A 13,926-nucleotide genomic window follows, 5' to 3' on the forward strand; every position below is an offset into this window, starting at 1 on the left:
GGCCACGACTACAGCTCCCAGCAGCCCTTGCGGCTTTGGCAGGAAGAAAGCGGAAATAAACACACATTCAGACTAGATGGAAGATGCCTGGCAGGCGTCGGCAACGTGGCGTCCTCCAGATGGGTCGGAACTACAACTCCCATCACCCCCAGGCAGCCAGCCAGAGGGGGGCTTTGGCTGGGGGTGATAGGAGTTGTAGTCCAACCCATCTGGAAAGGCTGTAATGCCTTTCATGTGCATATGTGCGCATACGTAGATGTGTGCATGCGTTATGTCTGTATATTTGTGTTTTTTTATTTATATATATATATATATATATATATATATATATATAATAAATACACATATTTTTGTGTATTTTGTGAACCACCCAGAGAGCTTTGGGTATTGGGCGGTATAGAAATTAAATGAAATATTTATTTTTAAATTATAATTATTAGTTCTAGGTGATTACGGCTGTTTTATCGATCCCTGTGGTGTTTCTTGTTTTGGATTCTATTGTTTTTGATTCTTTTAAAAATATAAAATACAATACAAACATTTAACTGTGTTTAAATGTGCCCACAGAACATTAGTTATTGGGCAGATTAGAAATGCAATGAATTAAAATAATATAAATATTACATTTATGTCCCACCTTTTCTCCTCTTGCAAGGAACCCTAGGAGGCTTAACATGGTCCTCCTCTCCATTTTAACCTCACAACAACCCTGAGAGGTTGGTGCGGCTCAGGGCCAAGTGACTGGCCCAAAGTCTCCCAGTGAGCTTCAGTGAGTGGGGACTTGAACCCAGGTTGCCCCAGTTCCAATCCAATACTACACCACACGGGCTCTCCATACTGGAGCAGCTGAAGGCGTAAGCAGAAACATTTTGCTCTTAAGTTTAAAATTCTGTTTTGCTATTCATGCTAATATGCTACCTCCCATCTCAGAGGCAGTAAGCCTATGTATACCAGTTGCTGAGGAACATGGGTGGGAGGGTGCTGTTGCACTCATGTCCTGCTTGTGGGTTTCCCTGTGTTCCTCATCTATCACCAATGGCTCTGTTGTCTGAGGCTGAAGAGACTTGTAGACCATCAGTGATCTATTGTTGTTCAGTCGTTCAGTCATGTCCGACTCTTCGTGACCCCATGGACCATAGCACGCCAGGCCTTCCTGTCCTCCGCTCTCTCCCGGAGCGTGCTCAAGTTCATATTCATTGCATCCGTGATGCTATCTAGCCATCTCATCCTCTGCCGTCCCCTTCTCCTTTTGCCTTCAGTCTTTCCCAGCATCAGGGTCTTTTCCAGAGAGTTTTCTCTTCGCATTAGGTGGCCAAAATATTTGAGCTTCAGCTTCAGGATCTGTCCTTCCAATGAGCACTCAGGGTTGATTTCCTTTAGGATTGACTGATTTGACCTCCTTGCAGTCCAGGGAACTCGTAAGAGTCTTCTCCAGCACCACAGTTCGAAAGCATCGATTCTTCGGCGCTCAGCCTTCCTTATAGTCCAGCTCTCACAGCCATACATTACTACTGGGAAAACCATAGCTTTGATTAGACGGACCTTTGTCGGCAAGGTGATGTCTCTGCTTCGTACTATGCTGTCTAGGTTTGCCATAGCTTTCCTCCCAAGGAGCAAGCGTCTTTTAATTTCATGGCTACAGTCACCGTCTGCGGTGATCTTGGAGCCCAAGAAAGTAAAATCTGTCACTGCTTCCATTTCTTCCCCTTCTATATGCCAGGAAGTGAGGGGGCCAGATGCCATGATCTTAGTTTTCTTAATGTTGAGTTTCAAAACAGCTTTTGCACTCTCCTCTTTCACCCTCAACAAGAGGCTCTTGAGATCCTCTTTGCTTTCTGCCATTAGGGTGGTATCGTCTGCATATCTGAGGTTGTTGATAATTCTCCCAGCAATCTTAATTCCGACCTCTGATTCATCCAACCCGGCATTTCTCATGATGTACTCTGCATATAAGTTAAATAAGCAGGGTGACAATATGCAGCCTTGTCGTACTCCTTTCCCAATTTTGAACCACTCAGTTGTTCCATGTCTGGTTCTTACTGTTGCTTTTTGACCCTCGTACAGGTTTCTCAGGAGACAGGTAAGGTTGTCTGGTACTCCCATCACTTTAAGAATTTGCCACAGTTTGTTGTGATCCACACAATCAAAGGCTTTAGTGTAGTCAATGATAAAATACAATACATATATTTAAAAGAATAAAATACAACAGAATGCAAAATGAGAGACAGCATGGGAATCAATAAAGCCACAATATCCTAGGACTTGATCTCTAAAATGCCTGGGAGAAAAGAAAAGTCTTTGCCTGGCGCCGAAAGACAACAACGTTTAGACATTTAGAAATAGACATTTTTCTGGAATTCTCTTGCTTTCTCCATGATGCAGCGAATGTTGGCGATTTGATCTCTAGTTCCTCTGCCTCTTCGAAACCCAGCTTGTACTTCCAGTAGTTCTCGGTTCGCATACTGCTGAAGCCTAGCTTGTAGGATTTTGAGCATCACCTTGCCGGCATGTGAAATGAGCACAATTGTGCGGTAGTTTGAACACTCTTTGGCGTTGCCCTTCTTTGGAATTGGAATGTAAACTGACCTTTTCCAGTCTTGCGGCCATTGTTGAGTGTTCCAAATTTGTTGGCATATTGAATGCAGCACTTTAACAGCATCATCTTTTAGGATTTTAAATAGCTCAGCTGGAAGACTGTCATCTCCGCTAGCTTTGTTGTTAGTAAGGCTTCCTAAGGCCCACTTGACTTCACTCTCGAGGATGTCCGGCTCAAGTTCAGTGGCCGCACTATCATGGCTATCAGGGATATTCAGATCTTTCCTGGATAGTTCTTCTGTGTATTCTTGCCACCTCTTCTTAATCTCATCTGCTTCTGTTAGGTCCCTGCCTTCTTTGTCCTTTATCATGCCCGTCTTTGCACAAAACGTTCCCTTGAGATCTCCGATTTTCTTGAAGAGATCTCTAGTCTTTCCCATTCTGTTGTTTTCCTCGATTTCTTTGCATTGTTCATTTAAGAAGGCCTTCTTGTCTCTCCTGGCTATTCTCTGGAACTCTGCATTCAGCTGGATATATCTTCCCCTTTCTCCCTTGCTTTTCGCCTCCCTTCTTTCCTCAGCTACATGTAAAGCCTCCTCAGACAGCCACTTGGCTTTCTTGCATTTCTTTTTCTTTGGGATGGATTTCGTTGCTGCCTCCTAACAATGTTACGGACCTCCGTCCATAGTTCCTCAGGCACTCTGTCTATCAGGTCTAATCCCTGAAATCTATTCCTCACCTCCACTGTATATTCATCAGGGATATGATTGAGGTCATACCTGAATGGTTTAGTGGTTTTCCCTACATTCTTCAATTTAAGCTGAAATTTTGCAACAAGAAGCTCATGATCTGAGCCACAGTCAGCTCCAGGTCTTGTTTTGACTGACTGTATAGAGCTTCTCCATCTTTGACTGCAAAGGACATAATCAATCTGCTTTCGATATTGACCATCTGATGATGTCCATGTGTAGAGTCGCCTCTTGTGCTGTTGGAAAAGAGTGTTTGCTATGATCAGCGTGTTCTCCTGGCAAAACTCTATGAGCTTTTGTCCTGCTTCATTTTGTGCACCAAGGCCATGCCTGCCTGTTATCCCGGTGATTTCTTGACTTCCTACTTTAGCATTCCAATCCCCTATGATGAAGAGGACATCTTTTTTTGGTGTTAGTTCTACAAGGTGTTGTAGGTCTTCATAGAACCAATCAACCTCAGCTTCTTCGGCATCAGTGGTTGGGGCATAGACTTGAATTACTGTGATGTTGAATGGTTTGCCTTGGATTCGTACTGAGATCATTCTATCGTTTTTGAGATTGTACCCCAGTACTGCTTTTCCCACCCTTTTGTTGACTATGAGTGCTACTCCATTTCTTCTAAGGGATTCTTGCCCACAGTAGTAGATATGATGGTCACCTGAATTAAATTCGCCCATGTCTGTCCATTTTAGTTCGCTGATTCCCAAGATGTCGATGTTCAATCTTGCCATCTCATGTTTGACCACCTCCAGCTTACCTTGATTCATTGATCTGACATTCCAGGTTCCTAAACAATATTGTTCTTTACAGCATTGGATTTTCTTTTCACCACCAGACACATCCCCAGCTGAGTGTCCTTTCGGCTTTGGCCCAGCCACTTCACTCTTTCTGGCGCTACTTGGAAATACCCTCTGCTCTTCCCCAGTAGTATATTGGACACCTTCCGACCTGAGGGGCTCATCTTCCGGCGTTATCTCTTTTAGCCTTGTGATACGTTCCATGGGGTTTTCTTGGCAAGAATACTGGAGTGGGTTGCCATTTCCTTCTCCAGTGGACCACATTTTGTCAGAACTCTCTGCCATGACCTGTCTGTCTTGGGTGGCCCTGCACCGCATAGCTTATGGCTTCACTGAGTTACGCAAGCCCCTTCGCCACAACAAGGCAGTGATCTATGAAGGGGTATATTTATATAGGTACACACAATCCCTGACTGTTGGTCGCACTATTTGGAACTTATAGGAGTTGTAGATCTTTGGACTAAAACTCACATACTGTAAATCCCAACAAGTGTGGCCAATGCTCAGGGATTGTGGGAGTAGCAGTCCAAAGCATCTGGAGAACAGATTTAAAATGACAGAAACGGAAAGACTAAAATGTAGGGGAAGCTCTTTTTTATGTATTTTATTGCTGTAAGCCGCCTTGGGAGGGCTTCTGCCCTGAAAAGCAGCCAAGAAATATTTTAAATAAATTTTAAGCTCTTCGCATCTGTTTTTGACTCGTCTGCACTTACAACCCTTCTCTCCCAGGGCCCTATGTCCTGCAGGTGGTAATCCGGTTTGGGACCAGAATATTTAAAGGCTCATCTCCTCCTGCATGTACTGTTCAGACCTTTAGGTCATTTTTTGACACCCTCCGGACGTCCCCACCCAAGGAAGCTACATGGGTAGCTAGAAGAAACAGGGCTTTCTCAGTGCTGGCACCCCACTTATGGAGTAAACTCCCCAAAGAGGTTTGCCTGGCACCTACGTTGTTGTCTTTCGGCGCCAGGCAAAGACTTTTCTTTTCTCCCAGGCATTTTAGAGATCAAGTCCTAGGATATTGTGGCTTTATTGATTCCCATGCTGTCTCTCATTTTGCATTCTGTTGTATTTTATTCTTTTAAATATATGTATTGTATTTTATCATTGACTACGCTAAAGCCTTTGATTGTGTGGATCACAACAAACGTTGGCAAATTCTGAAAGAGATGGGAGTACCAGACCACCTTACCTGTCTCCTGAGAAACCTGTACGAGGGTCAAGAAGCAACAGGAAGAACCGGACATGGAACAACCAAGTGGTTCAAAACTGGGAAAGGAGTACGACAAGGCTGCATATTGTCGCCCTGCTTATTTGACTTATATGCAGGGTACATCATGAGAAACACCGGGTTGGATGAATCACAGGTCGGAATTAAGATTGCTGGGAGAATTATCAACAACCTCAGATACGCAGACGATACCACCCTAATGCAGAGCTTTCCAAACTTTTCATGGTGGTGACACACCTTTTAGACATGCATCATTTCGTGACACGGTAATTCAGTTTTACTAGCAAACCGGAGGTTAAACTAAACCGTTATAAGAGATACGGACACATACATAAATTGTAATAACGAAATGTATGGGGATAGAACATAACTCATGAAAACCTTTCATTTATATTTTTAAAAATATATGATTTGTAAGATAACATACATTGTTGTCATTTATGAGTAACAGTATGTAAATAAGTGCAAGAAAATGTGAAAAATAAACAAAATTAACTAAAGTACTTACAATACATATTAGGACACATAGGCCCAGGTAGGAGCTCAGCTGCAAAAACACATGAAGTAGAGAAGCAAAAGTCCAACAAAAATGGTGTAAATATATATGTCTCACTACAAGGCTATATTGCTGTAAATATTTGCCATGCCTATGTCCAGAGCCCAGTTCCAGCACTCTCCGGTGATACACTGCCAATGGGTGGTTAATCCACAATTACAGCAGAGTAAACATAAAAATAAATGGCAGAAATCAAATTACAAGTGCCACGTGGTGGGTGGCTTGCTGTTTGCCACATTGGGTTTGGGAGGGTGGCCTCCCCTGAGCCAGCAGCAGGTGGGTTGACTGGGTGACAGCCTGCAGCTGCGCTCGCCCGGGTGATTGGGAGCACGCTGATTCCGAGGCCTCTGGCCTCCACTGAGCTCCGTTCCGACTGGCCAAGATGGCGGAAGGCCTGCGTGGTGCAGTCCCAGGCGGCATGTCCACCCGCGCGCTACTCTGGCCTGGCCGCGCAGGAGCGCAGTGCAGAAGTCCACGAAGGGCACGCTCGAAATCTTGCAGGCTGGTGACCGCTGCCACTTCTCCGTCCCAGCATCGGCCAAGCTCTGCTCCCAGGGCAGCGCCTCCCCTCCCCTCTCTTCGCCCCACGCCTCCACCTCGCCGTACTGCTCCAACACCGCCAAATCACATGCATCCTATGTCAAGACGCCACATGATCCTAGCTAATGTTAAAGCAGCTAAGCCTTAGCTGCCTTAACATTAGCTGCTTTAGGAAGTTCTGGGGGAGGGGCCAAGGGAAGCAAACGCGAGTAAGGGAGCACCATGGTGCCCTTCCGCACAATTTTCTGCATTTCGCGCAACACACCTACACACTGCCGCCGACACACTAATGTGTCGCGGCACACAGTTTGGAAAGCTCTGCCCTAATGGAAGAAAGCGAAGAGGATCTAAAGAGCCTTTTGTTGAGGGTGAAAGTGGAGAGTGCAAAAGCTGGTTTGAAACTCAACATTAAAAAACTAAGATCATGGCATCTGGCCCCATCACTTCCTGGCATAGAGAAGGGGAAGAAATGGAAGCACTGACAGATTTTATTGGGCTCCAAGATCACTGCAGACGGTGACTGTAGCCATGAAATTAAAAGACGCTTGCTCCTTGGGAGGAAAGCTATGGCCAACCTAGACAGCATAGTAAGAAGCAGAGACATCACCTTGCCGACAAAGGTCCGTCTAATCAAAGCTATGGTTTTCCCAGTAGTAATGTATGGCTGTGAGAGCTGGGCTATAAGGAAGGATGAGCGCCGAAGAATGGATGCTTTTGAACTGTGGTGCTGGAGAAGACTCTTACGAGTCCCCTGGACTGCAAGGAGGTCAAATCAGTCCATCCTAAAGGAAATCAACCCTGAGTGCTCATTGGAAGGACAGAGACTGAAGCTGAAGCTCCAATATTTTGGCCACCTAATGCGAAGAGAAAACTCTCTGGAAAAGACCCTGATGCTGAGAAAGATCGAAGGCAAAAGGAGAAGGGGACGGCAGAGGATGAGATGGCTGGATAGCTAGTATCACCGATGCAATGAATATGAACTTGTGCACGCTCCCGGAGAGAGCGAAGGACAGGAAGGCCTGGCGTGCCATGGTCCATGGGGTCACGAAGAGTCGGACACGACTGAACAACAAATTGTATTTTATATTTGTTTTATTTATTGCATTTATATCCCACCTTTTTCCCTCTTGCAAGGAACCCAAGGCAGCTTACATTATCCTCCTCTCCATTTTATCCTCACAACAACAACCCTGTGAGGTAGGTTGGGCTGAGAGTGTGTGACTGGCCCAAAGTCACCCAGTGAGCTTCCATGGCCGAGTGGGAACTAGAACTTGGATCTCCCAGCTCCCAGTCCAACACTCTAGCCACTACACTGTGTTTTAAAATGGTATTTTAGTTTTTTAAATAGTTCTAATCCACCCAGAGAATATTAGTTCTTGTGCAGATTAGGAATGTACTACATAAATACATACAAAATAAATAAATCTACTCTCTGTTTTCTGCCTGCATCACTCCGCTTGCGGTCAGACGGAAACTGCTTTCCTCTGTCTAGCTGACAAGCTGTTTGCCTTACCTCTTTCAAATCACATAGATACACACACTAGGTTATCAGTACCATTAGGATACTTCAACGTGTTTAGAATTCATGGAGGAGGCAGCTACCAATGGCTACTAGTCCTGATGGCCCTATGCTACCTCCAGTATCAGTTGCTGGGGAACATGGGCGGAGGGTGCTGTTGCACTCCTGCCCTGTTTGTGGGTTTCCCATCGGGGCTGCTGATTGGCGGTCTCAGAGGCAGGGTGCCTGTGTGCACCAGTTGCTGGGGAATGGGCGGGAGAGTGCTGTTGCAGTCATGTCCTGCCTGTGGGTTTTTCGTGGGCAGCTGGTTGGCCCCTGTGTGAACAGAACGCTGGACTAGATGGACCCTTGGCCTGATCCAGCAGGGCTCTTCTTGCGTTCCTATGTTGCACGGGTGTCCTTCTGAGGCAACAAAAACTTGAAAATGGGTTATTTCTTCACTTCTCCTCTAAAACAGAGGGTGTGTGTGTGTGTCTGAAGCAGATGCCCAGCCTGTTAATACACATCAGTACCGCACGATAGCCCAGTTTGGACACCACAATGACCCAGGTTTTTTGTTTTTGTTTTTAACCCTGGGCTGTTGTGAATGAAATGGGAGCAGTTGAGCAGGCTCCTACTGCAAGCGGGAAATACACAAACCAAGCACCCATGGGTTCCAGCCCTGGGTTGCTCACTCCTGCTCCATTCACAACCCAGGGTTTAAAAACGGAAACAAACCTGGGTTGTTGGGATGTCCAAACCAGGCCAGAAATTTGATTATATGGGTATCCCAAGAGACTGAGATTCCTGCAGAAGTCCAAACAGGGGGACATGATAATTTTCTCTGATGTTTAGAAGTGAGGGCTGGTGCTTACTTAACTAAAATGGCACAGCCCACACAAAGGAGGGAGGGATCGGTAGGTTTGGGGGAACCCCCTGCCCTCCCAATAGCCCAAGGAGTCTGGAAGCCAAAGAATGCTGACAGTTGTGGGGGAAATGGAAAACTGTAGGGGAAATGGAGCACGGTGGAGGAGAGTTTGGTTGAATGACTCAAGTACTAAAGAGGCGCATTCCATACTGCAACATTTTGCTGCAGATTACACTGGTTACCTGTAGATGTCAGGATGCAGAAGATGGCTGACTTCATAACAGAGAGCCACAATCCAGGCAGGAGGGGAAATACTGGAGTTTCAAGTTCCACGATCCACTTTGGCTTGGGGCAGGCAGGGATGTGTGGGGCAGGCATGGACGTGATCTGAAAGGGGCCAAGATGTAGAGGAACTGTTTCCACCTTCACAACCATTTTACTCTTCTTGAATCAGAAGAAAGGGTGCTTCCTAGCTGGAGGCAAAGAACTTGGGAAGGGGGATATTTAATAAACAACACACACCCCCCAGAGAATTCGCAGTAAAACCAAATTTAAATACCTCCTTTATCGTTCGAACCCACCCAACCTTTGCCATAAAAATCTACGGAACAAGATACAGTCCGGTCAACTCCAGCTGTTTGGCATCGCTTACATGGTAGCAGCACTTGATGCTGTCAAGGTGATGCATGCCATATGCCAGCAAATTTGAAGAACACAAGAATGGCCAACAGATTGGAAAAAATCAACCTATATCCCCATACCAAAAAAGGGAAGCACCAAAGAATGTTCAAACTATCGAACAGTGGCACTTATTTCACATGCCAGTAAGGTGATGCTCAAGATCTTGCAAGGTAGACTCCAGCAATTCATGGAACGAGAATTGCCAGATGTACAAGCTGGGTTTTGAAAAGGCAGAGGAACTAGAGACCAAATTGCCAATATCCGCTGGATAATGGAGAAAGCCAGGGAGTTTCAGAAAAACATCTATTTCTGTTTTATTGACTATTCTAAAGCCTCTGACTGTGTGGATCATAACAAATTGTGGCAAGTTCTTGGTGGTATGGGGATACCTAGTCATCTTGTCTGCCTCCTGAGGCATCTGTATAATGACCAAGTAGCAACGGTAAGAACAGACCACGGAACAACGGACTGGTTCAAGATTGGGAAAGGGGTATGGCAGGGTTGTATACTCTCAGCCTACCTATTCAACCTGTACGCAGAACACATCATGCGACGTGCTGGGCTTGATGAAGCCAAGGCTGGAGTTAAAATTGCTGGAAGAAACATTAACAATCTCCAATATGCAGATGATACCACTTTGATGGCTGAAAGCAAGCAGGAGCTGAGGAACCTCATGACGAAGGTGAAAGAAGAAAGTGCAAAAGCTGGGTTGCAGTTAAACCTCAAAAAAACCAAGATTATGGCAACCAGCTTGATTGATAACTGGCAAATAGAGGGAGAAAATGTGGAGGCAGTGACAGACTTTGCCTTTCTAGGCACAAAGATTACTGCAGATGCTGACTGCAGCCAGGAAATCAGAAGACGTTTACTTCTTGGGAGGAGAAAAATGACAAATCTTGATAAAATAGTGAAGAGTAGAGACATCACGCTGACAACAAAGGTCCACATAGTGAAAGCAATGGTATTCCCCATAGTAACCTATGGCTGCAAGAGCTGGACCATAAGGAAGGCTGAGCGAAGGAAGATAGATGCTTTTGAACTGTGGTGCTGGAGGAAAATTCTGAGCGTGCCTTGGCCTGCAAGAAGATCAAACCAGCCCATCCTCCAGGAAATAAAGCCAGACTGCTCACTTGAGGGAAGGATATTAAAGGCAAAACTGAAGTACTTTGGCCACATCATGAGAAGACAGGATACCCTGGAGAAGATGCTGATGCTAGGGAAAGCGGAAGGCCAAAGGAAGAGGGGCCGACCAAGGGCAAGGTGGATGGATGATATTCTGGAGGTGACGGACTTGACCTTGGGGGAGCTGGGGGTGGTGACGGCCAACAAGAAGCTCTGGCGTGGGCTGGTCCATGAAGTCATGAGGAGTCGGAAGCGACTGACCGAATAAACAACAAAAACACGGGAGCAGAGCTACAGAGAACAGGGAGCAGAGCTACAGAGAACAACAGGGAAAGTCGGCCCACTCAGATCCCTCCCTAATGTATACACCCACACGCAGAAAACACAAAGTTGGCATCCTTGGTCCGGGCCCTACATGTGGTTGATTGGGGAGCCTGAGAAAGCAAAACGTTTATCCTGCACTCGGGGTCACTCAACAGGTTTCATTTTCGCAATGAAGATGGAGGACGCTCTCTGCAGGAACTTGTCCTTCTCCAGGGCCTCGCTGGCCTTCCTCTCACTCAGCGCCTTGTCTATGGCCAAAGCCAAGCAGTCAAGCCTGAGCTTGAACCTGGCCTCCAAGTAACGGATGGGAGCAGAGACATCAGTTGCGAAGAAGGTGTCTTCCAGGGTGCCCAGAACCGCTGAGCAGACCCTTCTATCCGCTGGCCTGGTGCCGCTGTCCAGCGCATTGTACAGGGTGTCCGCCTCGGCCAAGAACTCGAGCAGAACCAGGCAGGTGAGGGCCCCATAGCAGAAGATGTCAAATGGCACTGCCTCATGCTCCTGGCATGTGACCTTTTGCAGCAGGGGGAGCACGATCTCATCAGGGGTGCCCCGCTCTTGGCACACCAGCCTCAGCAAGTTGCTGTAGAGCTTCCCGGTGACCCCCGGCTTCTTGCACCTCCCGCCGGCAGCCAGGGTGTCATACGCCATGCTGACATTGTTGTTAAAGGCTGTCCTAATGGAAGAGGGAAAACATCGTTATAATCTAAGGCCGTGGTGTCAAGGCACCGGACACAGTGACTCTGCAGGTTTCGGTCTGCTCAGTGCAGGGATGGTAGATGCCCCTTTTAATTTTTATTTTACAAATATGATGCGATCAGCCATTTGAGGCAGCTTCAGTAATTAAACCAAAAGACACGTGACCAAAGTATCACATATTCTTCCCCTCTGAATCCCTGGCTTCATTGTCTCCCCCTCTTCGTGTTTATCTCCCATGTCGAATTATGGACTGTAAGTCCTTTGAGGCAGAGACCTTTCCTTTTGTATTTTGTGAAGCAGGTTTCCCCAGCCTGGTGTGTTGGACTGGGGGATGCTGGGAGTTGTAGTCTCAACACATCTCAAAGGCCACAGGTTGGGAAAAGGCTGCTGTAAAGTCTCACACGCACCATGGCATCATGACAGCAGCAGCAAAACGTGCCACATAATGGTCTCAAAATGATATCAGTAGCATTTAGATCCCACCCATCGTCCAAGAAGTTGGAGTAGGGCTTAGCCCCAAATAATGCCGCATTTGCAGTCTTTGACTATGGTCATTTATATACAGTCAGGGCCAGAAATATTGGAACAAGGATAACTGTTTTGGCAGTTGGCCTCTGTACACCACCACATCAAAGTTGAAAGGAAACACACCCAGATGGGAGCGAAGTCAGGACTTCCAGCTGTAATTCAAGCGGCTTGACAAAAGCGGGGCACTGACCATTCAGGAAGGACAGCCAGTGGCACGCGCACACCCCCGTTGTTGGGGGCTCATAAGTAATGGAATGAATGGCCGACAAGCAGCTGCATGGCCAGGGGCGGCCTGTTTCCTGGGTGCCCCATGACCAAGCAAGCGGACAAAAGGCCTGGAGGTGGTTCTGAGGGTTACATTTGCATTTGGTGGCTGTTCCTGGAACCCCCAACATGAGGTCCAAAGAGGTGTCCATGCGAGTGAAGGAGGCCATCATTAGGCCAAGGAAACAACATAAACCCATCAGAGAGATAGCAAAAGCAGTGGGAGTGGCCAACAACAGTTTGGGACATCCTGAAAAAGAAGGAATTAACTGGCAAGCTCAGCAACAGCAAAAGGCCTGGCAGACCATGGAAGACAACTAAAGTGGATGACTGCAGAATTCTGCTCATGGTGAAGAGGAGCCCTTTCGCAACATCTAGGCAGGTCAAGAACGCCCTTGCGGAGGTAGGCATGTCACGGTCAACATCTACAGTCAAGAGACGGCTTTATGAATGTTAATACAGAGGCTTCACTGTATGAATGTAAATACAGAGGTGCAAACCACTTGTAACGCTCAAGAACAGACAGGCCAGATTAGCCTTTGCCAGTGTTAGATAAAAAGTTCTTGCTTCTGGTTGAAAGAAAGGATGCCAGGCAGGCAGCAGTGGATCCAACACTATTTTATTAGTCGTTTTGCAAAACGGGTGCAGAGCAGTCTGGACCCCGAGTTAAGCATGCACAAATCTTTTATACCCCCCCCTTTACAATTTTCTGTTAGCCACAAGTCATGTCAACTGACTGAGCCGTTAGCTGACTCCTTAGAGCACGACTGTGTCAACATGTTTATTTCTGGTTGTGCTTATGCGACTGTCTCGCCAGACTTCCCCTTTTTCTAACAATTCCCTCCTTTAAGTCTTTACTCATGTCTTAAAGCGGAGTTTCTTTGTCTGTGCAGTAAAGCAAAAGCATTTGTTTTGACAGGGCAGTTTCCATTAACCACTGGGATTTATAAACAAGAGGCGATTGTGGCTCCTGGATGGCTTCTTCGCCTGTGTCCCTGGCAGCTTCCGGGGGGGTGCCAGGGAGCAGAGGACTGTTGCCCGTGTCCTCCTGTTCTCTCCGGGTGACAGGAGGAGGCAGGGGTTATCTAAATGGCCTTAACCGGCTGCAATGTGTCCATTTGCTAGAACCTACAAGTTTCACACATGAATGGCTGGTTGGTCCCACCAAGTAGGGCCCTTCCCACCCTTCTTTTAGAGCTTCTTTATTCTACTTTTTCAACAACACTTTGTCTCTCGGCTGGAAGAGATGGATGGGAGCATCTAGCGGCAACCTCTGGAACGGGACGGAGTAAGCTCGTAGCTGTGAAAGCACGGACTGTAGAGAAGTCAACTGGCCCCTCAACATCTGATCCCCCATTTCCCACTTGACTTCTTCCCTCCTTCCGCAGTGTACCCGGGGCGGGAATCTAAACATTAGCTCAAAGGGGGACAACTTTATGTCTTTCTTGGCATCCTTTGAAGCTTTGTTAGAGCTATTGGCAAAGCCTCAACCCAAGTAAGCTTTACCCCTTGCTGGAGCTTGGTTAGGGTCTCC

General features: G+C 46.8%; 1 pseudogene; it reads right to left on the minus strand.

The window, feature by feature from the left end:
• Window positions 1–11,045: 11,045 nt before the first annotated feature.
• On the minus strand, window positions 11,046–12,015 carry LOC146334001 (tubulin polyglutamylase complex subunit 1 pseudogene; annotated as a pseudogene).
• Window positions 12,016–13,926: the final 1,911 nt, after the last annotated feature.

Source organism: Heloderma suspectum, chromosome W, assembly GCF_057233095.1.
Source record: "Heloderma suspectum isolate Gila_16-S chromosome W, 16-S_ref, whole genome shotgun sequence".
Taxonomy (NCBI): domain Eukaryota; kingdom Metazoa; phylum Chordata; class Lepidosauria; order Squamata; family Helodermatidae; genus Heloderma; species Heloderma suspectum.